General features: G+C 32.5%; 1 long non-coding RNA gene across 4 annotated transcripts in view; it reads right to left on the bottom strand.

The window, feature by feature from the left end:
• Nucleotides 1–14,885: 14,885 nt before the first annotated feature.
• LOC145294153 (uncharacterized) overlaps nucleotides 14,886–25,029 on the bottom strand; it is an 81,689-nt gene continuing 71,545 nt past the window's right edge. For all 4 annotated transcript variants that reach the window (XR_013869835.1, XR_013869833.1, XR_013869836.1 and 1 more), the window contains one exon: nucleotides 14,886–23,660. This is a non-coding gene — a long non-coding RNA (uncharacterized LOC145294153). The remainder of the gene's footprint in view (nucleotides 23,661–25,029) is intronic.

The following is a 25,029-nucleotide window of genomic DNA, read 5'->3' as shown; positions in this document are numbered from 1 at the left end:
AATCCCTACATATTTGATCCAAATTCGTTTGGTAAATTTGCCACTTTTTCTAAACACTTTTCAAAAGGTTTTTCTTTGAGTTTTGCTTTTTGTTTCATCTTGCATCGAAATTTGCACTTAATATTACACGCAGACACAGGAAACACAAGGACACATATAGTTAATCAACAACTAAATTAAAGGATAAACTGTGGACGGTCATAGAAGACAATAGATTTGTAGTCTTTTTAAAGTAATGTTTTAAAAGATCAAGGTTTATTTATTAGGAGGAAAGATTGTCACTTGAATGATCACGAATGTTATTAAAGGATTGAAACTGATTAATTCAACGACAAAATTTAATAACCCACTTAGAGTCTATGAAAAAAACTTCAACTCGGCTATGTCATAGACTGCAGTGAAGCAGTACCATGGTAATCTCTTTAAGAGTTGAGACGTCATGGGAAATATTTAAGTTGTGTTTTTCAAAATTATGAATGATCAGACGGATGAATGGAATGGAATTTTTCCATTTCTCTGTCTTTTTCTTTCTTTTTCTCTCTCCCTTACCACTCTCTGAATATTCAACGTGAAAATGAAGATCGGTCATCTTCATTTCAGTATAGACCAATTAATCACCAATGCATCGTAAATAATTGTTCTAATCTAGGATAAATATAAAGTCGTCAATCACCTCAGTAAAGGCAAAGAAGTTCCCATTTGGGAAATACATTACTTTAGTACTGCTTACTTCGGTTCTACAACATAGTCATCCTCAAATCTACTGTTAGAACAAATTTATCAATAGTAAGAATGAGTAATCAAATTGTATCTCTCCAAAGTATTTCTAAAATGTTACTTAGGAGCTTACAATCCTTATTGTTTTTTTTTTTTTTACAATTTAACGCGATTTTGGTACTTTTTATACTTTATAATGAGACGCCAAATTTTCAACATGAAATAACAATCAATTGTTTCAAGAATCGAATTAAAATGAAATATTTATTTTTTTATTTTCGTATTGCAGATTTCTGAATACAGATATTTGTACTCTAACTATTATGCCAGTATTCATCAACAGAGAATAGAAGCTGCATCAATGTTGATTTTTCCCCAGCCAGAAGACGCGAATTCTAGTATAGAAGGTGAGTCTGACAATGTTTTCTCATCAGTGTTAATTTGTCTGTATCTTCTCTAGCTTACTGTTTTTATCTTGATATCTGTGGCATGTCAATTTCCTTCATTTCATATTCATTACTCATCTTTCTTTAATGCTCAACTATGCCTGTTTCTGTCGCCACAAAAAGAAAGCAAGAAGACAGAAAAGCTGAGACTGGATTCACGCCTTATTGAGATCACGTGCCCAGGAAGAACATGGAAAATTGTTATGGCGGCGTGGAAGTGACCTTCCAGCAATGCCTAATAAATTTAACCACCGTATTGTATTTTCAGTGCACGTTTCTCTCCCAGGTGCATATTATCCTGTATCCTTTTCTCTCCTTGTATTGCATCCATTTAAGAGATATTCAATGTTTGATTCACAAATAATTCTTCAGTTCCAATGGATTGGTATGACAGTGAAATACCATTAAATAATTTACCTCTCATCACAATCCCTTCGAATCCCTACATATTTGATCCAAATTCGTTTGGTAAATTTGCCACTTTTTCTAAACACTTTTCAAAAGGTTTTTCTTTGAGTTTTGCTTTTTGTTTCATCTTGCATCGAAATTTGCACTTAATATTACACGCAGACACAGGAAACACAAGGACACATATAGTTAATCAACAACTAAATTAAAGGATAAACTGTGGACGGTCATAGAAGACAATAGATTTGTAGTCTTTTTAAAGTAATGTTTTAAAAGATCAAGGTTTATTTATTAGGAGGAAAGATTGTCACTTGAATGATCACGAATGTTATTAAAGGATTGAAACTGATTAATTCAACGACAAAATTTAATCACCCACTTAGAGTCTATGAAAAAAACTTCAACTCGGCTATGTCATAGACTGCAGTGAAGCAGTACCATGGTAATCTCTTTAAGAGTTGAGACGTCATGGGAAATATTTAAGTTGTGTTTTTCAAAATTATGAATGATCAGACGGATGAATGGAATGGAATTTTTCCATTTCTCTGTCTTTTTCTTTCTTTTTCTCTCTCCCTTACCACTCTCTGAATATTCAACGTGAAAATGAAGATCGGTCATCTTCATTTCAGTATAGACCAATTAATCACCAATGCATCGTAAATAATTGTTCTAATCTAGGATAAATATAAAGTCGTCAATCACCTCAGTAAAGGCAAAGAAGTTCCCATTTGTGAAAAACATTACTTTAGTACTGCTTACTTCGGTTCTACAACATAGTCATCCTCAAATCTACTGTAAGAACAAATTTATCAATAGTAAGAATGAGTAATAAAATTGTATCTCTCCTAAGTATTTCTAAAATGTTACTTAGGAGCTTACAATCCTTATTGTTTTTTTTTTTTTCACAATTTAACGCGGTTTTGGTACTTTTTATACTTTATAATGCGATACCAAATTTTCAACATGAAATAACAATCAATTGTTTCAAGAATCGAATTAAAATGAAATGTTTTTTTATTTTCGTATTGCAGATTTCTGAATACAGATATTTGTACTCTAACTATTATGCCAGTATTCATCAACAGACAATAGAAGCTGCATCAATGTTGATTTTTCCCCAGCCAGAAGACGGGAATTGTAGTATAGAAGGTGAGTCTGACAATGTTTTCTCATCAGTGTTAATTTGTCTGTATCTTCTCTAGCTTACTGTTTTTATCTTGATATCTGTGGCATGTCAATTTCGTTCATTTCATATTCATTACTCATCTTTCTTTAATGCTCAACTATGCATGTTTCTCTCGCCACAAAAAGAAAGCAAGAAGACAGAAAAGCTTAGACTGGATTCACGCCTTATTGAGATCACGTGCCCAGGAAGAACATGGAAAATTGTTATGGCGGCGTGGAAGTGACCTTCCAGCAATGCCTAATAAATTTAACCACCGTATTGTATTTTCAGTGCACGTTTCTCTCCCAGGTGCATATTATCCTGTATCCTTTTCTCTCCTTGTATTGCATCCATTTAAGAGATATTCAATGTTTGATTCACAAATAATTCTTCAGCTCCAATGGATTGGTATGACAGTGAAATACCATTAAATAATTTACCTCTCATCACAATCCCTTCGAATCCCTACATATTTGATCCAAATTCGTTTGGTAAATTTGCCACTTTTTCTAAACACTTTTCAAAAGGTTTTTCTTTGAGTTTTGCTTTTTGTTTCATCTTGCATCGAAATTTGCACTTAATATTACACGCAGACACAGGAAACACAAGGACACATATAGTTAATCAACAACTAAATTAAAGGATAAACTGTGGACGGTCATAGAAGACAATAGATTTGTAGTCTTTTTAAAGTAATGTTTTAAAAGATCAAGGTTTATTTATTAGGAGGAAAGATTGTCACTTGAATGATCACGAATGTTATTAAAGGATTGAAACTGATTAATTCAACGACAAAATTTAATCACCCACTTAGAGTCTATGAAAAAAACTTCAACTCGGCTATGTCATAGACTGCCGTGAAGCAGTACAATGGTAATCTCTTTAAGAGTTGAGACGTTCTTGGAAATATTAAAGTTGTGTTTTTCAAAATTATGAATGATCAGACGGATGAATGGAATGGAATTTTTCCATTTCTCTGTCTTTTTCTTTCTTTTTCTCTCTCCCTTACCACTCTCTGAATATTCAACGTGAAAATGTAGATCGGTCATCTTCATTTAAGTATAGACCAATTAATCACCAATGCATCGTAAATAATTGTTCTAATCTAGGATAAATATAAAGTCGTCAATCACCTCAGTAAAGGCAAAGAAGTTCCCATTTGGGAAATACATTACTTTAGTACTGCTTACTTCGGTTCTACAACATAGTCATCCTCAAATCTACTGTTAGAACAAATTTATCAATAGTAAGAATGAGTAATCAAATTGTATCTCTCAAAAGTATTTCTAAAATGTTACTTAGGAGCTTACAATCCTTATTGTTTTGTTTTTTTTTACAATTTAACGCGATTTTGGTACTTTTTATACTTTATAATGAGACGCCAAATTTTCAACATGAAATAACAATCAATTGTTTCAAGAATCGAATTAAAATGAAATATTTATTTTTTTATTTTCGTATTGCAGATTTCTGAATACAGATATTTGTACTCTAACTATTATGCCAGTATTCATCAACAGAGAATAGAAGCTGCATCAATGTTGATTTTTCCCCAGCCAGAAGACGCGAATTCTAGTATAGAAGGTGAGTCTGACAATGTTTTCTCATCAGTGTTAATTTGTCTGTATCTTCTCTAGCTTACTGTTTTTATCTTGATATCTGTGGCATGTCAATTTCCTTCATTTCATATTCATTACTCATCTTTCTTTAATGCTCAACTATGCCTGTTTCTGTCGCCACAAAAAGAAAGCAAGAAGACAGAAAAGCTGAGACTGGATTCACGCCTTATTGAGATCACGTGCCCAGGAAGAACATGGAAAATTGTTATGGCGGCGTGGAAGTGACCTTCCAGCAATGCCTAATAAATTTAACCACCGTATTGTATTTTCAGTGCACGTTTCTCTCCCAGGTGCATATTATCCTGTATCCTTTTCTCTCCTTGTATTGCATCCATTTAAGAGATATTCAATGTTTGATTCACAAATAATTCTTCAGTTCCAATGGATTGGTATGACAGTGAAATACCATTAAATAATTTACCTCTCATCACAATCCCTTCGAATCCCTACATATTTGATCCAAATTCGTTTGGTAAATTTGCCACTTTTTCTAAACACTTTTCAAAAGGTTTTTCTTTGAGTTTTGCTTTTTGTTTCATCTTGCATCGAAATTTGCACTTAATATTACACGCAGACACAGGAAACACAAGGACACATATAGTTAATCAACAACTAAATTAAAGGATAAACTGTGGACGGTCATAGAAGACAATAGATTTGTAGTCTTTTTAAAGTAATGTTTTAAAAGATCAAGGTTTATTTATTAGGAGGAAAGATTGTCACTTGAATGATCACGAATGTTATTAAAGGATTGAAACTGATTAATTCAACGACAAAATTTAATCACCCACTTAGAGTCTATGAAAAAAACTTCAACTCGGCTATGTCATAGACTGCAGTGAAGCAGTACCATGGTAATCTCTTTAAGAGTTGAGACGTCATGGGAAATATTTAAGTTGTGTTTTTCAAAATTATGAATGATCAGACGGATGAATGGAATGGAATTTTTCCATTTCTCTGTCTTTTTCTTTCTTTTTCTCTCTCCCTTACCACTCTCTGAACATTCAACGTGAAAATGAAGATCGGTCATCTTCATTTCAGTATAGACCAATTAATCACCAATGCCTCGTAAATAATTGTTCTAATCTAGGATAAATATAAAGTCGTCAATCACCTCAGTAAAGGCAAAGAAGTTCCCATTTGGGAAATACATTACTTTAGTACTGCTTACTTCGGTTCTACAACATAGTCATCCTCAAATCTACTGTTAGAACAAATTTATCAATAGTAAGAATGAGTAATCAAATTGTATCTCTCCAAAGTATTTCTAAAATGTTACTTAGGAGCTTACAATCCTTATTGTTTTTTGTTCAAAATTTAACGCGATTTTGGTACTTTTTATACTTTATGATGAGACGCCAAATTTTCAACATAAAATAACAATCAATTGTTTCAAGAATCGAATTAAAATGAAATATTTATTTTTTTATTTTCGTATTGCAGATTTCTGAATACAGATATTTGTACTCTAACTATTATGCCAGTATTCATCAACAGACAATAGAAGCTGCATCAATGTTGATTTTTCCCCAGCCAGAAGACGGGAATTGTAGTATAGAAGGTGAGTCTGACAATGTTTTCTCATCAGTGTTAATTTGTCTGTATCTTCTCTAGCTTACTGTTTTTATCTTGATATCTGTGGCATGTCAATTTCGTTCATTTCATATTCATTACTCATCTTTCTTTAATGCTCAACTATGCATGTTTCTCTCGCCACAAAAAGAAAGCAAGAAGACTGAAAAGCTGAGACTGGATTCACGCCTTATTGAGATCACGTGCCCAGGAAGAACATGGAAAATTGTTATGGCGGCGTGGAAGTGACCTTCCAGCAATGCCTAATAAATTTAACCACCGTATTGTATTTTCAGTGCACGTTTCTCTCCCAGGTGCATATTATCCTGTATCCTTTTCTCTCCTTGTATTGCATCCATTTAAGAGATATTCAATGTTTGATTCACAAATAATTCTTCAGCTCCAATGGATTGGTATGACAGTGAAATACCATTAAATAATTTACCTCTCATCACAATCCCTTCGAATCCCTACATATTTGATCCAAATTCGTTTGGTAAATTTGCCACTTTTTCTAAACACTTTTCAAAAGGTTTTTCTTTGAGTTTTGCTTTTTGTTTCATCTTGCATCGAAATTTGCACTTAATATTACACGCAGACACAGGAAACACAAGGACACATATAGTTAATCAACAACTAAATTAAAGGATAAACTGTGGACGGTCATAGAAGACAATAGATTTGTAGTCTTTTTAAAGTAATGTTTTAAAAGATCAAGGTTTATTTATTAGGAGGAAAGATTGTCACTTGAATGATCACGAATGTTATTAAAGGATTGAAACTGATTAATTCAACGACAAAATTTAATAACCCACTTAGAGACTATGAAAAAAACTTCAACTCGGCTATGTCATAGACTGCAGTGAAGCAGTACCATGGTAATCTCTTTAAGAGTTGAGACGTTCTTGGAAATATTTAAGTTGTGTTTTTCAAAATTATGAATGATCAGACGGATTAATGGAATGGAATTTTTCCATTTCTCTGTCTTTTTCTTTCTTTTTCTCTCTCCTTTACCACTCTCTGAATATTCAACGTGAAAATGTAGATCGGTCATCTTCATTTCAGTATAGACCAATTAATCACCAATGCATCGTAAATAATTGTTCTAATCTAGGATAAATATAAAGTCGTCAATCACCTCAGTAAAGGCAAAGAAGTTCCCATTTGGGAAATACATTACTTTAGTACTGCTTACTTCGGTTCTACAACATAGTCATGCTCAAATCTACTGTTAGAACAAATTTATCAATAGTAAGAATGAGTAATAAAATTGCATCTCTCCGAAGTATTTCTAAAAATATTACTTAGGAGCTTACAATCCTTATTGGTTTTTGTTCACAATTTAACGCGATTTTGGTACTTTTTATACTTTATAATGAGACGCCAAATTTTCAACATAAAATAACAATCAATTGTTTCAAGAATCGAATTAAAATGAAATATTTATTTTTTTATTTTCGTATTGCAGATTTCTGAATACAGATATTTGTACTCTAACTATTATGCCAGTATTCATCAACAGACAATAGAAGCTGCATCAATGTTGATTTTTCCCCAGCCAGAAGACGCGAATTCTAGTATAGTAGGTGAGTCTGACAATGTTTTCTCATCAGTGTTAATTTGTCTGTATCTTCTCTAGCTTACTGTTTTTATCTTGATATCTGTGGCATGTCAATTTCCTTCATTTCATATTCATTACTCATCTTTCTTTAATGCTCAACTATGCCTGTTTCTGTCGCCACAAAAAGAAAGCAAGAAGACAGAAAAGCTGAGACTGGATTCACGCCTTATTGAGATCACGTGCCCAGGAAGAACATGGAAAATTGTTATGGCGGCGTGGAAGTGACCTTCCAGCAATGCCTAATAAATTTAACCACCGTATTGTATTTTCAGTGCACGTTTCTCTCCCAGGTGCATATTATCCTGTATCCTTTTCTCTCCTTGTATTGCATCCATTTAAGAGATATTCAATGTTTGATTCACAAATAATTCTTCAGTTCCAATGGATTGGTATGACAGTGAAATACCATTAAATAATTTACCTCTCATCACAATCCCTTCGAATCCCTACATATTTGATCCAAATTCGTTTGGTAAATTTGCCACTTTTTCTAAACACTTTTCAAAAGGTTTTTCTTTGAGTTTTGCTTTTTGTTTCATCTTGCATCGAAATTTGCACTTAATATTACACGCAGACACAGGAAACACAAGGACACATATAGTTAATCAACAACTAAATTAAAGGATAAACTGTGGACGGTCATAGAAGACAATAGATTTGTAGTCTTTTTAAAGTAATGTTTTAAAAGATCAAGGTTTATTTATTAGGAGGAAAGATTGTCACTTGAATGATCACGAATGTTATTAAAGGATTGAAACTGATTAATTCAACGACAAAATTGAATAACCCACTTAGAGACTATGAAAAAAACTTCAACTCGGCTATGTCATAGACTGCAGTGAAGCAGTACAATGGTAATCTCTTTAAGAGTTGAGACGTTCTTGGAAATATTTAAGTTGTGTTTTTCAAAATTATGAATGATCAGACGGATTAATGGAATGGAATTTTTCCATTTCTCTGTCTTTTTCTTTCTTTTTCTCTCTCCTTTACCACTCTCTGAATATTCAACGTGAAAATGTAGATCGGTCATCTTCATTTCAGTATAGACCAATTAATCACCAATGCATCGTAAATAATTGTTCTAATCTAGGATAAATATAAAGTCGTCAATCACCTCAGTAAAGGCAAAGAAGTTCCCATTTGGGAAATACATTACTTTAGTACTGCTTACTTCGGTTCTACAACATAGTCATGCTCAAATCTACTGTTAGAACAAATTTATCAATAGTAAGAATGAGTAATAAAATTGCATCTCTCCGAAGTATTTCTAAAAATATTACTTAGGAGCTTACAATCCTTATTGGTTTTTGTTCACAATTTAACGCGATTTTGGTACTTTTTATACTTTATAATGAGACGCCAAATTTTCAACATGAAATAACAATCAATTGTTTCAAGAATCGAATTAAAATGAAATATTTATTTTTTTATTTTCGTATTGCAGATTTCTGAATACAGATATTTGTACTCTAACTATTATGCCAGTATTAATCAACAGACAATAGAAGCTGCATCAATGTTGATTTTTCCCCAGCCAGAAGACGCGAATTCTAGTATAGTAGGTGAGTCTGACAATGTTTTCTCATCAGTGTTAATTTGTCTGTATCTTCTCTAGCTTACTGTTTTTATCTTGATATCTGTGGCATGTCAATTTCCTTCATTTCATATTCATTACTCATCTTTCTTTAATGCTCAACTATGCCTGTTTCTGTCGCCACAAAAAGAAAGCAAGAAGACAGAAAAGCTGAGACTGGATTCACGCCTTATTGAGATCACGTGCCCAGGAAGAACATGGAAAATTGTTATGGCGGCGTGGAAGTGACCTTCCAGCAATGCCTAATAAATTTAACCACCGTATTGTATTTTCAGTGCACGTTTCTCTCCCAGGTGCATATTATCCTGTATCCTTTTCTCTCCTTGTATTGCATCCATTTAAGAGATATTCAATGTTTGATTCACAAATAATTCTTCAGTTCCAATGGATTGGTATGACAGTGAAATACCATTAAATAATTTACCTCTCATCACAATCCCTTCGAATCCCTACATATTTGATCCAAATTCGTTTGGTAAATTTGCCACTTTTTCTAAACACTTTTCAAAAGGTTTTTCTTTGAGTTTTGCTTTTTGTTTCATCTTGCATCGAAATTTGCACTTAATATTACACGCAGACACAGGAAACACAAGGACACATATAGTTAATCAACAACTAAATTAAAGGATAAACTGTGGACGGTCATAGAAGACAATAGATTTGTAGTCTTTTTAAAGTAATGTTTTAAAAGATCAAGGTTTATTTATTAGGAGGAAAGATTGTCACTTGAATGATCACGAATGTTATTAAAGGATTGAAACTGATTAATTCAACGACAAAATTTAATCACCCACTTAGAGTCTATGAAAAAAACTTCAACTCGGCTATGTTATAGACTGCAGTGAAGCAGTACCATGGTAATCTCTTTAAGAGTTGAGACGTCATGGGAAATATTTAAGTTGTGTTTTTCAAAATTATGAATGATCAGACGGATGAATGGAATGGAATTTTTCCATTTCTCTGTCTTTTTCTTTCTTTTTTCTCTCTCCCTTACCACTCTCTGAATATTCAACGTGAAAATGTAGATCGGTCATCTTCATTTCAGTATAGACCAATTAATCACCAATGCATCGTAAATAATTGTTCTAATCTAGGATAAATATAAAGTCGTCAATCACCTCAGTAAAGGCTAAGAAGTTCCCATTTGGGAAATACATTACTTTAGTACTGCTTACTTCGGTTCTACAACATAGTCATGCTCAAATCTACTGTTAGAACAAATTTATCAATAGTAAGAATGAGTAATCAAATTGTATCTCTCCAAAGTATTTCTAAAATGTTACTTAGGAGCTTACAATCCTTATTGTTTTGTTTTTTTTTCCCAATTTAACGCGATTTTGGTACTTTTTATACTTTATAATGAGACGCCAAATTTTCAACATGAAATAACAATCAACTGTTTAAAGAATCAAATTAAAATGAAATATTTATTTTTTTATTTTCGTATTGCAGATTTCTGAATACAGATATTTGTACTCTAACTATTATGCCAGTATTCATCAACAGACAATAGAAGCTGCATCAATGTTGATTTTTCCCCAGCCAGAAGACGCGAATTGTAGTATAGAAGGTGAGTCTGACAATGTTTTCTCATCAGTGTTAATTTGTCTGTATCTTCTCTAGTTTACTGTTTTTATCTTGATATCTGTGGCATGTCAATTTCGTTCATTTCATATTCATTACTCATCTTTCTTTAATGCTCAACTATGCATGTTTCTCTCGCCACAAAAAGAAAGCAAGAAGACAGAAAAGCTGAGACTGGATTCACGCCTTATTGAGATCACGTGCCCAGGAAGAACATGGAAAATTGTTATGGCGGCGTGGAAGTGACCTTCCAGCAATGCCTAATAAATTTAACCACCGTATTGTATTTTCAGTGCACGTTTCTCTCCCAGGTGCATATTATCCTGTATCCTTTTCTCTCCTTGTATTGCATCCATTTAAGAGATATTCAATGTTTGATTCACAAATAATTCTTCAGCTCCAATGGATTGGTATGACAGTGAAATACCATTAAATAATTTACCTCTCATCACAATCCCTTCGAATCCCTACATATTTGATCCAAATTCGTTTGGTAAATTTGCCACTTTTTCTAAACACTTTTCAAAAGGTTTTTCTTTGAGTTTTGCTTTTTGTTTCATCTTGCATCGAAATTTGCACTTAATATTACACGCAGACACAGGAAACACAAGGACACATATAGTTAATCAACAACTAAATTAAAGGATAAACTGTGGACGGTCATAGAAGACAATAGATTTGTAGTCTTTTTAAAGTAATGTTTTAAAAGATCAAGGTTTATTTATTAGGAGGAAAGATTGTCACTTGAATGATCACGAATGTTATTAAAGGATTGAAACTGATTAATTCAACGACAAAATTTAATAACCCACTTAGAGTCTATGAAAAAAACTTCAACTCGGCTATGTCATAGACTGCAGTGAAGCAGTACAATGGTAATCTCTTTAAGAGTTGAGACGTTCTTGGAAATATTAAAGTTGTGTTTTTCAAAATTATGAATGATCAGACGGATGAATGGAATGGAATTTTTCCATTTCTCTGTCTTTTTCTTTCTTTTTCTCTCTCCCTTACCACTCTCTGAATATTCAACGTGAAAATGTAGATCGGTCATCTTCATTTCAGTATAGACCAATTAATCACCAATGCATCGTAAATAATTGTTCTAATCTAGGATAAATATAAAGTCGTCAATCACCTCAGTAAAGGCAAAGAAGTTCCCATTTGGGAAATACATTACTTTAGTACTGCTTACTTCGGTTCTACAACATAGTCATCCTCAAATCTACTGTTAGAACAAATTTATCAATAGTAAGAATGAGTAATCAAATTGTATCTCTCCAAAGTATTTCTAAAATGTTACTTAGGAGCTTACAATCCTTATTGTTTTGTTTTTTTTTACAATTTAACGCGATTTTGGTACGTTTTATACTTTATAATGAGACGCCAAATTTTCAACATGAAATAACAATCAATTGTTTCAATAATCGAATTAAAATGAAATATTTATTTTTTTATTTTCGTATTGCAGATTTCTGAATACAAATATTTGTACTCTAACTATTATGCCAGTATTCATCAACAGACAATAGAAGCTGCATCAATGTTGATTTTTCCCCAGCCAGAAGACGCGAATTCTAGTATAGAAGGTGAGTCTGACAATGTTTTCTCATCAGTGTTAATTTGTCTGTATCTTCTCTAGCTTACTGTTTTTATCTTGATATCTGTGGCATGTCAATTTCCTTCATTTCATATTCATTACTCATCTTTCTTTAATGCTCAACTATGCCTGTTTCTGTCGCCACAAAAAGAAAGCAAGAAGACAGAAAAGCTGAGACTGGATTCACGCCTTATTGAGATCACGTGCCCAGGAAGAACATGGAAAATTGTTATGGCGGCGTGGAAGTGACCTTCCAGCAATGCCTAATAAATTTAACCACCGTATTGTATTTTCAGTGCACGTTTCTCTCCCAGGTGCATATTATCCTGTATCCTTTTCTCTCCTTGTATTGCATCCATTTAAGAGATATTCAATGTTTGATTCACAAATAATTCTTCAGCTCCAATGGATTGGTATGACAGTGAAATACCATTAAATAATTTACCTCTCATCACAATCCCTTCGAATCCCTACATATTTGATCCAAATTCGTTTGGTAAATTTGCCACTTTTTCTAAACACTTTTCAAAAGGTTTTTCTTTGAGTTTTGCTTTTTGTTTCATCTTGCATCGAAATTTGCACTTAATATTACACGCAGACACAGGAAACACAAGGACACATATAGTTAATCAACAACTAAATTAAAGGATAAACTGTGGACGGTCATAGAAGACAATAGATTTGTAGTCTTTTTAAAGTAATGTTTTAAAAGATCAAGGTTTATTTATTAGGAGGAAAGATTGTCACTTGAATGATCACGAATGTTATTAAAGGATTGAAACTGATTAATTCAACGACAAAATTTAATCACCCACTTAGAGACTATGAAAAAAACTTCAACTCGGCTATGTCATAGACTGCAGTGAAGCAGTACCATGGTAATCTCTTTAAGAGTTGAGACGTCATGGGAAATATTTAAGTTGTGTTTTTCAAAATTATGAATGATCAGACGGATTAATGGAATGGAATTTTTCCATTTCTCTGTCTTTTTCTTTCTTTTTCTCTCTCCTTTACCACTCTCTGAATATTCAACGTGAAAATGTAGATCGGTCATCTTCATTTCAGTATAGACCAATTAATCACCAATGCATCGTAAATAATTGTTCTAATCTAGGATAAATATAAAGTCGTCAATCACCTCAGTAAAGGCAAAGAAGTTCCCATTTGGGAAATACATTACTTTAGTACTGCTTACTTCGGTTCTACAACATAGTCATGCTCAAATCTACTGTTAGAACAAATTTATCAATAGTAAGAATGAGTAATCAAATTGTATCTCTCCGAAGTATTTCTAAAAATATTACTTAGAAGCTTACAATCCTTATTGTGTTGTTTTTTTTTCACAATTTAACGCGATTTTGGTACTTTTTATACTTTATAATGAGACGCCAAATTTGCAACATGAAATAACAATCAATTGTTTCAAGAATCGAATTAAAATGAAATATTTTTTTTTTTGTTTTCGTATTGCAGATTTCTGAATACAGATATTTGTACTCCAACTATTATGCCAGTATTCATCAACAGATAATAGAAGCTGCATCAATGTTGATTTTTCCCCAGCCAGAAGATGCGAATTGTAGTATAGAAGGTGAGTCTGACAATGTTTTCTCATCAGTGTTAATTTGTCTGTATCTTCTCTAGTTTACTGTTTTTATCTTGATATCTGTGGCATGTCAATTTCCTTCATTTCATATTCATTACTCATCTTTCTTTAATGCTCAACTATGCATGTTTCTCTTGCCACAAGAAGAAAGCAAGACGACAGAAAAGCTGAGACTGGATTCACGCCTTATTGAGATCACGTGCCCAGGAAGAACATGGAAAATTGTTATGGCGGCGTGAAAGAGACCTTCCAGCAATGCCTAATTAATTTAACCACCGTATTGTATTTTCAGTGCACGTTTCTCTCCCAGGTGCATATTATCCTGTATCCTTTTCTCTCCTTGTATTGCATCCATTTAAGAGATATTCAATGTTTGATTCACAAATAATTCTTCAGCTCCAATGGATTGGTATGACAGTGAAATACCATTAAATAATTTACCTCTCATCACAATCCCTTCGAATCCCTACATATTTGATCCAAATTCGTTTGGTAAATTTGCCACTTTTTCTAAACACTTTTCAAAAGGTTTTTCTTTGAGTTTTGCTTTTTGTTTCATCTTGCATCGAAATTTGCACTTAATATTACACGCAGACACAGGAAACACAAGGACACATATAGTTAATCAACAACTATATTAAAGGATGAACTGTGGACGGTCATAGAAGACAATAGATTCGTAGTCTTTTTAAACGAATTTTTTAAAAGATCAAGGTTTATTAGAAGGAAAGATAGTCGCTTGAATGATCATTAAACAAATTCCTGATGCCCCGCCCCCTTAAGTAAGACACTTTATCAAATCTGCAATACTAATGATTACTACGATACTATCACATTCACTACTGTACACGCAATAACCTTTATACCAGAGTCTCTTCCAGGCCTTGATAAGTGGTGATCACCATGTAAAAAAAAAGAAAAAAAAAGGATTGAAAATGATGAATTCAATGACAAAATTTAATCACCAACTTAGAGTTTATTAAAGAAACTTGAACACTGCTATGTCATAGACTGCAGTGAAGCAGTAACATGGTAATTTCTTTAAGAGCTGCGACGTTCTTGGAAATATTTAAGTTGTGTTTTTCAAAATTATGAATGATCAGACGGATGATTTGAATGTAATTTTTCCATTTTTCTGTCCTTTTCTTTCTTTCTCTCTCTTCTTTTGGAAAGTTTACAGTAACTACTTTAAAATCAATAGGATTTTTGATAGTTATAAAAACCTTAATTAAAAAAGATTTTAAATATCCTTATTCCCACCAAGACAATTTTAAGTTACTGGAAAAGATTATATTAAGAATACGGGAAATAAAAATGTTCCCACATTGGAAAACTTTGCTATAAAATCTAACAAAATTTCTAGGCATTGTAGATTTAGCCATCTCAATGGGCACACCATGAACTATTGTTCAAAATATTTCTCCCTTAATTCGAGACAGTCTAGGTGTAGGGAAATGGGTTTGTGTCTTTTTTGTACCAGTGCTAGTCATAGTTTGTGTCTTTTTTGTACCAGTGCTAGTCATAGTTTGTTTCTTTTTTGTACCAGTGCTAGTCATAGTTTGTTTCTTTTTTGTACCAGTGCTATTCATAGTACAGAAGACTGCTTTGGCAAAACAAATAAATTACCTCAAAAATATGCAAATTGCAAATCCCGAGGTTACATTATCTTCCTTTGTGATGAAGCAAGTAAGAGTGAAAACGATCTAACTGCTATCATGCACTGGCACACAGGAGCAGCCCTACATTTTATCGATAGTCGCAATTACTGTTACTAAAGGGAAACGTAAATACAACTTAAACTGTCTCTTTGATACAGGCAGTAAAAAGGGCTTATTTCTCTAGGCAGGTTATTGAAAAATTAGGGTGCAATAAACCTTTCCTTACTCCAATAGAATATGATGTAAAAACCTTTTTAGGGTCGAAAAAGAAAAAAATTAAATCAAGTTTAGTGGCAATTGAAATTAATAAGGATCATGTCTTGCCCCTACTTGTTCTCATAGATGATGAATTTGATATAAACTTGAGATTTAGTAAATTTAAATCTATTAAGAATAATTTACTTAAATCAAATTACAAATTAGCCTTTTTGCATGGAAAAAATGATATTAGGGTTCATGGTCTTTTAGGCATCAATGTAATTCAATTTATAAAGATCATCAAAATGGTGGACTGCATGAAGAGTTCTGCTTGTGAGTTTCCTACAGGCATTTCTCCGTAAGGTAACTATCAACATTTTTTATATGAAAATCAAAGTGACTCTAAAAAAGTACAAAAAGATTTTAAACACAATTATCATGCCCGCCATCCTGGAATTATTCCAGACTCAAATGAAGTGTGTGCTAAAGAAATGATGTTGCAAAACTGAAAGTCTCTAACAATGTACCAGATACTAAGAGTGCATCTATTCCAATAATACAGCGCCCTAAGAGAACTAAAAAAAATTTAAATAGTAAAAAACTCTCCCATCTTTTAGAAACTGCAGTTTATTTCAAGTTAGATACAAATCCAAATATGAAAAAAGCGGAAATAAAAAATATTGCTGAAGAATTAATAGAAAGAGATCTGCTAGACTCTTGTCTTGTCAACACAGATAACAATAACTTGCATCTCCAATTAGAAATAAAAATGTTAGAAATCCAAGAAAGAATAGAATTACAAAAAATAGAATTAGAAAAAAAAAAAGATTACAGGTACAAAACACAATTCAAAATGCAAATAACTTTCTTGTTAATACAATTTTCAATGTAGGAAGATGCATAAAATTAGTACCACCATTTAATGAAAAAAAGAGTAGAGAAATACTTCCTTCTTTTTGAGAAAATAGCTACAAATTTAGGATGGCCCTTTGACATATGGCCAACACTTTTGCAATTTGTCCTAAATGGACGAGGAGCTGACATGTATACCACATTTGGCATAGAAGATACCGCAGGTTATGACAAAATAAAAAATGCTATACTGAATGCATATGAATTAATTCCAGAAGAGTATAGGTTAAAATTCAGAAATTTTAGAAAATTTGAAAATCATACCTTCATGGAATTTGCATGACAGAAAACAGATCTATTTATTAGATGGCTTAAGGCTAAAAAATAGACAATGATTACAATAAATTACATCAACTAATTTTAATAGAAGAGTTTAAACGATGTGTAGATAAAGAAAGTCAAATGTATCTGGATGAAAAAGAAGTAGAAACCATAAATGAAGCAGCAATAATCGCAGACACCCACAATGTAACATTAAGAAAGAGTTATGAAAAGACTAAAATGATAATTGTTCAGATTTTCACTCAAAGAGGAAACCATTGCTTATGTCTCACCCTCATAATTTGCCTCACAAAAATGATCTACAGGAAAAAGTGAGACGCATATCAAATAGTTCATTTCTGAAACAATAAAAAATTAGATGTGCATATTGCAGTAAAAATAATCACATTATATTGCAACACAGTACGAAAAAGAGAACGAAATAAATAAATCCTGCAAACCACACGTTTTTGCAAAATACATTGAAAAGCATCTTTTCTCTCGTTCGTCTCACTCGTTATACAGGGAAAAGCGTCTTTGATCCATTTATAGAAATGTACACACCTTTCATGGTTCTGTTTCCATAAGTGATCCTGAGAAGGCCACACCTATAAAAATCCTAAGAGATATAGGAGCATCTCAAATACTATTGCTAGAAGGGGCATTACCACTATCTGACTGTATCTTCACAAGAGATTTTGTCTTGCTACAGAGAATACATTTGAGTGTCATAAAAGTACCACTTCATAAAGTCTAGATTAAATCAAAGTTCATAAATGCCTTTATCATAGTCGGTGTTCATCCCACTTTACCAGTGAAAGGTGTCTCTTTAATCTTAGGAAACGATTTATCAGGTGATAAACTGATACAGATCCAGTAATTACGGATACAGTAGAATAAACTGAAGAAAGTGACGAAGATAAAAACTTATACCCAGTATGTGTACTCACTACAGCTAGAGCAAAGAAACAACTTTTAGAAAACAAAAACACCTCAATACTGGCTACTCTATCAAAATTGAACAAAACCTTCCTATCACATAACCTAGAAAAAACTCATACTATAGATGAAAAAATGAGATAGTACTACATTGCATATTAGAAACAACACATGAAAATTACAAAATCAACTTGTCAAGGAACAACAAAAAGATACAAAAAAACTTAAATTCTCAAGTTAGAATGAAAAATACACACTCTATGACTAGTAAACACTGTTGTTTCCAAAATAAAAGTAATGAGGTACATTATATGCACTCCAGATAGGAAAAAATAGAATGGGTCACACCAGTATGTAAAATCCTTACATTAATAGGAATGATATAACAAAAATGAGGCCAGTTTCTACATTAACAAATATTAAAGATACTAATAAAAGTAAAACTCATTTAGACTATGAAACAAATATAGTTACTAAAAAGAAAAAACATACGTCACAGTAGTCAATAAAACAAAAAAAAAAACTCAGAAATATTATTTAATCTACATAACAAATTTAAGCATTTATCATATGAAAAGAAAAGATATATATGCTTTGGTCAATAAATTCAGAGATCTTTTACAAGATGTTCTGAGAAAAACCAACAGCTGCAGTACATGATGTTGTGGGAAATGCAAAACCTATCAAACAGCATTTTTATCGTATTAATCCAATCAAGCTTCAATATTTGAGAAAGGAAATTAGATATATGATAGAAAATGATATAATAGTACTAAGCAACAAATATAGAACCAAGCAATAAGTGAATGGAGCTCACTGTGTATTCTCGTGCCCAAACCCGATGGCACATAGATTCATAACTGACTTTCGAAAAGTTAATGAAATAACAAAGACTGACTCTTTTCCAATTCCTAGAATTGATGATTGCATTGATAATATCAAAGAATCAAAATATGTCAGTAAGTTTGACCTGATGAAAGGTTACTTTAATCAACGAAGCGAAAGAATTCTCAGGATTTATCACCCCAGATGGTGTCTATCAATAGAAAATTATGCTATTTGGAATGAAAACTACACCAGCAACATTTCAGAGAATGATGCGTTCTATACTACATGATATTCATGGATGTGAGGTTTACATCGACGATGTGATCATATACAGTAACACCTAGGAGGAACATTTAAAAATTATAAAACAATTCTTTTTAAAACTACAAGATACCAACCTATGTGTAAATCTCAACAAGAGTGAATTTTGTCAAGCAAAAGTTGATTATTTTGGTCATACTGTCTGTCAGGGACAAGTGAAACCTACCTCGGCAAACGTTGATGCTATCATAAAATATCCTGTCCCAACAAATAAAAAACAACTAATAAGATTTCTGGTTGGATTTTATAGAAGATTCTGTAAAAACTTCTGAACGACAGCAAGTCCTCTCACCAATCTCCTAAAAATGACTGAAAAATACAAATGGACCGATTCCTGCCATAAAGCTTTTAATAACATCAAGTCAACTCTTATTGGAAGTTCAGCTCTTGCAACTCTAGACTTCTTGAGAGAATTTAGATTACAAATTGATGGCAGTGATGTGGGCATGGGTGGAATTCTCATCCAAGAAGATGAGCAAGGTATCGAGAAAGCTATCGAATATTTCTCAAGAAAATTTAACAAATACCAAAAGAAAATTACTCAACTATTGGAAAAGGATGTTTAGCTTTATTATCAGCCATACAACACTGACTTTTATCTCAATGTGACTGTACAGCCTGTTCTAATCCGCACTGATCATAACCTACTCCCTTTCTTATACTAGATGATTAATAAAAATCAAAGGCTTACAAGATGGCCTCTACTCTTACAAGAATACAACATTATCATCAAACACATAAAAGGTGGAGATAACATTATTGCTGATGCTCTGTCTAGGACATAACTTTATCTTTCACAAAAATAAAAGTACACACAAAACAAACAAAAAATATATAAATTACATAAGTAAAAAAGATGTTATTGCATGTATTGATATACAAAAAATACACACAAATATAAAAAATGACAAATTAAAAAATGTCTATACATTGAATATAATAATACCCAACTTTCTCATTCAAATGAACATTGACAAAAACTTATAAGAATTTTCTACCTATTGCATTTTTTCTCTTATATTTGATTTTCTCTTTTAACAAGTACAAAAATATAACAAACATTCTGACAATGTACATTTCTCTATTTGGGAAAAATATCTATTTTTATGTATGTTTTCACATTCAATAGTTTATCTAACACCTTACAGACAGACTTCTAGATTAAAAGTTATGAAATCTAGATATCAAAACTTTTACTTTGAAGGGGAAAGTGTCATATGAGGACATATTTTCCTCTTAAAATATGAAGAAATTACGATTTCTTACATAAATAATCAGTATCCAAATATAATAAATAAAAAATACAAAACATAATAAAAATAAAATATAAAAATAATCATAAATAATCAAATAAATTAAAAATAATAATACATAATATAATACAAAAATATTACTTTAAAATTAGGCTTAAAAATACATTTTTATATTCTTTCTGGAGACTTCTAAAAATAGAACAGAAAAAAGTATTCTTTTTTATTAGCTTCCAGAAAGTTCTAAAATAAAGTGTTCTTTTTAATTTGTTTCTAGAACATTCTTCAGTGACAACTATAATTAGTTGTCAAACGTGTTTGCTATTTAGTTATGAATAAGAGAAGGAAAGGATGTAACTGAGAAAGGATGTAAGTGTTGGTGACCTCTCAAAACAATTATAACTCCGAAAGGAGATGCAAGGAAAATGAAAAAATCCCATCGTAAGAGAACTCTGAACAACAAGCCTAAGCTTCCTCACCAAGAAAGCAGACAATTCATGGTAAATATAGATTTTCTGAATATTAGTTTGATCAAAGACATTATATCTTTAAACATTATTAAATGTAAATATTAGACACAAAGCAAGACTGGAATGTATATCTGAATTATTTCTCTTAAACTATTTTGTGCCTGGAAATAATTTTTGCTTTTATTTTTATTTTTGGTTTTCAAGAAATCTCTTTTTTTTTTCAATCTTTTTCTTTTACTGTTTTTTATTCGAATATATATGTTTACTGTGTTTTACCTCTAGACTAAACACAATAACATAACAGGGAGAATATTGGAATTATTGAGGAGTCACTAATGGGCTGCCCTATAATTGGATGAAAAACAATCACTCACAGGCTTCTCTTTTAGATCCTCACCATCACCACGAGAGCGTTTTTTTTTTTTTTTTTTTTTTTTTTTTTGAATTCTCGACCTCTTTTGCTTATCGGGGCCTCAAAAACAACATGTCTGTCAGCTCTCGCCATCATTCAATACCAGACACGTGCAAGGATTTTTAACAGCACAAAAAACACAACATTTCCTATTTTTTCCTTAACTCAGCCAAACTCCACAGGAAACATACATCATTAACAGGACGAATCCTTCAGATAAGTTCTGTAAAACACGACTGTTTTTGCAAGGAAACATTCTTACTCCTCTTACTTATCAATACAAATTTTTAACAATTTTCATTTTTGTTTGTGTTCCTTTCTGCTTGTCAACGTCACAATATTTTGTTACCTTATAAAGTTGGGAAAATCCCAACAACGTTTTTAAAGAAATTGGTGTACGTCAACAATTTGTGCATACATGCAGTCAAGATTATCACCAGTTGAGGGATTCAAACAGAATCACAAAACCATCTCTGATTCAATTAGCAAGGAACATATCCCTCGGCCAGCAACTACCATGGCAGAAACTTGAACAACAACAAGACTGAGCATTAGTCAACAGAAAAGGCTCAATTCTCCTCCACGTCAATGCTCGACTGCATGTTGCTAAACCATTCTGCAGAAGTTGAACGAACTGGGCTAAAACACTCTGTCTCATCCACCATACTCTCCAGACCTCTCACCTACTGACTACTATTTTTTCAAGCACCTTTACAATTTTCTGCACGAGAAATACTTCAAAAACGTAAGCAATATAAAAAAACACTTTCAGCAACTTCATCCCCAACAAAACACAAGACTTTTATGTTACTGGCATAAATACACTTGTTCTGTGTTGAGTCTGATGGTGCTTATTTTGATCAAAAAATTTTTGTTTTGAGCTGAGACATGTTCCTCTGAATTTAAAAGTTAAAAATCGCAAGAACTTACTTGTCAACCTGATATTTTGATAAGGTTTTCCTAAATAACCAGTGAAAGTTTTAGGGTTTCTTTCAATTAACTTAAACGTGGCTCTAAATAGCAGTTTGAATTGGTGACATAAGCAGTCAATTGTATGTAATTTTCTGTTTATTTTTCTCTCAAGTTGCAATAGTCCCCGCTTCACATCCGTGTTTCTACTGGTAATGCGCACCAAAACTCCCTCAACACCATTTAGACACCTGCACTCTTCTAGAACAATAGCAATGTCATCAACTTCCATTTAGATCCATCTTAAAGTTAACTGATTGAACAATAAGAAACTATTAATCCTTTAAGGAAACTTTGTAAGAATTATTGCCATGATTTTAATTAGGTAATCTAACATTTGGTATCTATTTTTATGACACCATCATTCGCCAGCAAATTTATGCTGATATTCTTAAATAGAAAACATGGCAATCATAGCCATCCTGGTGACTTTAAACTTGGTCCATACAATTGTTTGAATCGCACTCGCTAATCAACACCATTTGTTGTTGGTATTACAAGGAAGACTTTATGTTAAGATATCTGAAAATGGCAGTAATAACCATCCTGATGACTTTGAACCTGCATTTAAGAGTCCATAGAATTGTAAAACCCTCTTGCTAGAGTTTGAAAAGTAATAAATGACCAACTGAGAAAACTTGCTATTTGGAACTTGGAAAATTATTATATTACACTACATATGTTCTGGAACACAATAAAAGTGCCTTCTTTTTGATGAAAGCATTGGCTGCTGAATAAGTTGAAAATCCAATAATCCACACAGAAGTTTCTAAATATACATTACAGAAACAAGATAAATACCCTGCAGTTTATTCATTATATACCACTGGATACTTTCTTTTGATGTAACATCCTTAACACGTTGCTCTAATACTAATCTTTGCCTCTTAATGAAATTTTTTGCTTAGTCTTAGCTCATGTTGAAACTTTCATTTTAGCATTATTTTATCTCCCACCCTCCTGTTCAAACTATGTTTTACTCTGAATTGTTAAATCTCAATATGATTGTTATCGATCAGTATAAATCAGCTGCACATTATTCAAGGAATGAACATAAACTCTTCAACAGACTGCCAACCTGGAGGTGCCAAGTTCGAATCTAGTTCGTTTTCACAGAAACACTTTCACTTAAGATGTTGGCAACTATCATGTGGTTCCTCCTATAAGTACTAGATGTATTTCTAGAAAGGATTCTGATTAGGGAAATCAAGGCTAACAATAGAATCATCTAACTCATACAAAATGAATGCATTCTTTCTTTAAATTATAAATGAGGGAGAAAAGATGGTAGACATGCTGCAGAGGAGAAAGTGAAGTTCTACCTGGGGAAAAGGCAGTTTCTTGGCAACCTCTAATAGATAGCGGAGCAACAGATATTTTATCAACATAGTATGTACATATTTACATAATGAAAATGGCATTAAGAAGTAGAAATCGAATGCAACAGCAAAGAAACAAGATTAATAATCCCGTTTGAATTTTCCAAGCATTTGAAGTAGTGTTTTTCCTGGTACTGAAATGGAAAAGAAAAAAAATAAATAACTGAAACAAACAAAAAAAGAATTAAAAAAAGAAACATGATGAGCATGGGGAGTATCAATTCCATCTTTTTGAGTTCGTTAGATTCAGAATTAAGAATTACAAAGAAAATGATTATTTAGGATAATAGCGACCTTTGTGTATTTCTGCACGAGGAGGTTGGTCAAACTGCCCTAGAGAGTTCTTAAACTTTAATTTTATGTAAAAATCATCTACAAAGTTAGTATTTTTTTTTTTAATCGATATAATCCTGAATGTATAATATCCAAAAGTGGAAAAATGATTCATTATTTGGAGGTCAAATGGCCATTTATATATAGTTAATATTACCAAGACGTACACATATCTTTTAATGTTATGATATGAAGGGAAGTAACTAATTTTTTACAAATAGTTCCTTTACGTCGATGTGAATTATATGTGTGCATGCTTAGAGATAAGAACAGGCTAGATGAAGAAGAAAAAGGAGAGGGAGGGGAGAAGAGAGCGAATAGAACTTATGCTTACACTTTTGGCCGAACAATGTTAGGTTGCCCTGCTTGTGTAAATATAAAATGTTACAAGGCAATTTTGGAGAAATTTTTCATAAGAGCTTTTGCTGATCATAATTAATCCTGTCTTGTATTATTTTCCAATATGGAGAATCTTATTTGTTACACAAAGTAATGAAAAATTTACATGATTGTGTAATTTATTGTCACAAAAATAGCAATTATTATAAATTTCGAATTCAACAGTATTATCAGTCATGCATCAGAATTATTTAATCGAAGAAGGCGTTTAAGAAAACAATTATCACGGACGAACAATCAGTTAATCTTGGTTGAAAACGTATACACATTTGAATCGGAGTCATCCTTGTGTGTGTGTGTGTGTGTGTGTGTGTGTGTGTGTGTGTGTGTGTATATATATAAATATATATACATACAGACACACACACACAGGTCATGTCATATGCTACTGGTACCATGTAACCCAGTACTACCTGCCTCATAGTCAGGTCACCGGCGACTAAACTGGTACCCCCATCAGACATGTTTGGTGAGGAGGGTGGCTAGTCTCCCTGAAGGATTAAAAACAAGACCTTCCAAAGGGCGAATGAACCCTTTTTCGGGGTCAGTGGCCAACTAGCACCGTGTGTGTTTGTGTGTATGTATGTGTGTGTTGGGGTGGAGAGGACTCCTGTAAGCCGTGGTGAAAGCAACCTTTCTAGGAGAAGCAAATCTCTGATTTAAAAAACCATAAAGCGGGAGACAAGTACCCGCATTAAGCTGGTCTGCAGTTTAACTTGTTGTCGGCTATCTTGCTCTTGCTTGTTGCTGGATCTCAACATTTTGAACCGA

Source organism: Euprymna scolopes, chromosome 15, assembly GCF_053919585.1.
Source record: "Euprymna scolopes isolate OS-2025 chromosome 15, ASM5391958v1, whole genome shotgun sequence".
Classification (NCBI taxonomy): Eukaryota; Metazoa; Mollusca; class Cephalopoda; order Sepiida; family Sepiolidae; genus Euprymna; species Euprymna scolopes.
This window is presented reverse-complemented; position numbering and strand designations above follow the sequence as displayed.